This window comes from Aplidium turbinatum, chromosome 1 (genome assembly GCF_918807975.1).
Source record: "Aplidium turbinatum chromosome 1, kaAplTurb1.1, whole genome shotgun sequence".
Lineage (NCBI taxonomy): Eukaryota > Metazoa > Chordata > Ascidiacea > Aplousobranchia > Polyclinidae > Aplidium > Aplidium turbinatum.
In genome coordinates this window covers 37,116,226-37,120,109 of record NC_137472.1, presented here as the reverse complement: position 1 = coordinate 37,120,109, position 3,884 = coordinate 37,116,226, and the positions used below count along the sequence as shown (strand labels likewise).

Here is a 3,884-nt window from a genome sequence, read left to right as displayed (position 1 = left end):
AGAAAAAAGAAATTTAAGGTTATTTATCACACAAACCGATAGCACGGCACGAGTGAGCAAATCGAACATCAAGAACCGAGGCGCCAAGTGAGTCACGTACTCGTAGCTACAGCAAGATAAGTTCGCGCTGTGCAGGAAGCTGCAACATAGGCCTGCTGCTACTACTGAGGCTTGCATTTTCGAGGTTTAGTAACTCTAGTCTAGTTGCTAGAAGCTGAAATGAGAAATCGTTGCAAAAGAAAGACTGCCGGTTTTAGCGTGTGTTGCTCAACAGTCAAAGCTGAATTGTCATAAAATTAGCTTGATCTTATCTTGGTTTGAGGCGAGTGTTAGTTATTTGCCATTCTGCTTTTGATTTTTGTTTTGCATAGGCAAACTAGTGCTCCAACAATAACTTTGAATAACTTATTTTTCAGCAGAATCATTTTTCACAAACTGTAGCTTGAACTGACTAAGAAAAAGTCAAAATGAAATTAGAAAGCGCACTTCAGTACAAAATGAAAAACATTCAAAACAACTTTCATCTTGACAACGAACGCTTGCAGCAAATAATGGAAATTATGCACTCGGAAATGATAAAAGGTCTAAACAACAAAAATACTGATAATTCAATTCCAATGCTTTCCACCTACGTCAGTTCTTTGCCTAACGGTTCGGAAAGTGGTTGTTATTTGGCATTAGATTTAGGCGGAACAAATTTCCGTGTCTTATTTATCAGGTTGAACGAAAAAGACATCACAGATGTAGACTCTAGAATTGAAATAAGAAGTGAAGTCTTCTTAGTGCCAGAAGAAGTGAAGCTTGGAGATGGAGAAAGTTTTTTTGACCACATTGCAAACTGCATGTCCAGCTTTTGCCAAAATAACGGGCTGAGCGAAACTGACATGACAGTTGGATTTACATTTTCTTTCCCACTTCAACAAGAGAGTCTCAAATCTGCGAAACTCGTGCACTGGACAAAAGGCTTTCAAGCGTCAGGAGTCGTCGGAAATGACGTTGTTAGAATGCTGCATGACGCTATCGAGCGACGAGGGGACATGAAATGCGAAGTTGTTGCTATTCTCAACGATACAGTCGGTACTTTAATGTCTTGCGCTCTTGATGAACCAGACTGTAGGATTGGCTTGATTGTCGGCACAGGATGCAACGCTTGCTACATGGAAAAAGTCTCAAATACAGCTGACCTTGATGTGGATGAAGATGGAGAAATGTGCATCAACATGGAATGGGGAGGGTTTGGTGACAACGGGGTTCTGGAATGTTTCAGAAGCGAGTACGATCGACATGTAGACAGTCTAACCAGCAATCAGACAAGACAGCTTTACGAAAAGATGATCAGCGGTAAATATTTGGGAGAAATTGCTCGAGCTGCATTGTGTGACCTCACGAAAAATTACGGATTATTTGATGGAAAAGGATCGAAGAAGCTGTCTGTTGCAAATTCATTTTTAACTGCCTATGTCTCGGAAATAGATGGAAAGAGAGAAACGAAAGATAACTATAACGTTGTAAGGAACATCTTGAGCTCAATTGATATTGAAGCAAGTGATCCAGATTGCGATGTAGTGATGGAAGTTTGCAGAATGGTTTCCACGAGAGCTGCTCATCTTTGCGCTGCAGGAGTAGCAGCTGTGGCAAAGAAAATCAAAGCAAACTACCCGGCAGAAAACAACACCAACATCACAGTGGGAGTCGATGGTTCTGTCTACAAGAAACATCCACACTTCAGCATCCACTTAAAGCAAAAAGTGAACGAGTTGTGCAAAGATTCCGGAGTTAAAGTGGATTTTGTGCTTTCCCATGACGGCAGTGGTAAAGGAGCTGCTGTTGTTGCTGCAGCCGCTGCAAGCAAAGCATAGAGCACTTTTGATCCAACAAGATTTGGCAATTTGTCGATAACGACCAGTATTATGTCAAAAGGTGTTAATGAATACAACGTGCGAAAATATTGGATGTATTTTATCGTAATAGTAGCCTAATAAGACTATCCTCTGCTTTTAAAGCAGGCTGATAACTTTCAATCTAGGCCATTCAACAGTTGGCAAATTGGACCAACACATAACTTCATTCTCAAAAACTTTTGCTAAAAAGTATCATATAGCCTAGGCTAGATTGTAAAATGAATCTTATTTGTTTTTCTACTACATTTACCTGGAAATCATGCATCCGCTTCTTGCAACCATCTGTGTTTGTTTAGCTTTAAGGCAGTCCGGATACAAATCGTAAGCCCCCACGATAATCGTGAGCGTCTTTGAACAAGTAGGCTATAACCAGCCATCAGCAAGTTGTGGTTGTTGAAAACGAGAAAGTTAAGTAGGCTACTTTGATGAATTTATGCACGTTTGGGTATTTTCAACACATCAAAAGTTCTCTGCTCAAAGTTTTAGCTGGTCCATGTTTTTTTTTTGCTTTTTATGCCGATGGAAATTATTGGCTGGCTAAAGGTCGGTGTAACGGTCCAAGAGTTATCGTAGTCCAAAAGTTACAAAGGATGCCAAATAATTTTATGGTCAATTTTTAAATGTACCATTTCGAGTGTGCCAAACTCTCAAAGATTTTTCCATAATCACTAGTATGAACTTATACAATACACTGAGATACTATAGGGCTCTTAAACCCACTTATAATCTTTCATTATTTAATTGTATCCTCAAGCGTTGAACAATCTTGCTTTTGCCATACCGCAGTGATACATGCGATGTGAAGAAAGCTATGATTTTAAATTCTGTTTAAGCAGTCTACTGTTTCCAAAGCAAAACATTTTTTTCTATAATTAGTTGTTACATGACCACTATTGTCAATCTGATCCTTTATTGCAGGAAAAAAAATTGTGCCTTTTTTGGAAACTTCTGTGCTGCAGTAACTCTTGACCGCCACACTAGGTCACATTGGGTCTTGCAAGTTATACTCTTCCTCGTCAACTCCCAACCTCGGCCGCTGGTGTGGTTAGTTGAGTTTGTTTAAAGAAAACCACGACATCGACAAGGCAAAAGGTTTTGTCTGTGTGCTATTTGACATTCTTGTAATCGTGTCAAAGGTTTTGCTTGTGAAACATCTTACTGCTTATTTTCTTGTATTGGTTGACAATGTTACAGCAATGAAATACACAAGGCGTTTTGTTCCACGATAAATTGAATCTGGTTAATACATTTTTACAACATAGAAAGGCAAGCAACATCGTCAAACAGGGCTGAGGATGTAGGCCTATGTCGATAGGCTATGTTGTGTCCAGATAAATTGTTCAGTTGAGAAAGAGCGAACTTCCTAGTGTCAGCACTACCTGACCACTTACTATAGAACAGCGAGCATTGTGTTTCGCTAACCATATCGGTGTAGCCTCCACACCAGCCATCAAGATTTTTCCCAAAAACATAATGTTTCTCAGTCTAGCCTCGTGAGCAAAACACATATTTATCGCTGTCAATTCTTGCTACCCTCGACAACCGAGAAACACAGATTTGTTGTTGGTTGACACGTTTTGCGATTACACACACAGTCTTAAATCAAACCCTGCATTTTCAACATAATTAAAAGGTTGACATCATTAGTAGGCTAGTGTCACAAAAATTGTAAAAGCCTGTTCACAAAAGCCACTAATGTAATCGACTAGGAGGGGCTCAATTATAAATCGAAGTCCGCCCCGATAGCGCAGTTAGTTAAGCGCCTGATTTCGGAAATGGATAATTGGAAAGGATCGTTCAACTCTTGGGTGTGCGCTTGATCAACGCACTGAAAGACCAGCTTTCTATTCAGGTGCATCTGATGAAGGGAATAATTCAGACAACAAATGCTTCAACACGCAGTAGCCTAACGTAAGTTTGTCACTTTTGGGGACCCGCCGACTTTAGTTGTTCGAAACAAAACTACCAGAAGCATAGCCGTAC

The 3,884-nt window shown here is 40.0% G+C and overlaps 1 pseudogene; it reads left to right on the top strand.

The window, feature by feature from the left end:
- Nucleotides 1-397: 397 nt before the first annotated feature.
- Nucleotides 398-3,125, top strand: LOC145777263 (hexokinase-4 pseudogene; annotated as a pseudogene).
- Nucleotides 3,126-3,884: the final 759 nt, after the last annotated feature.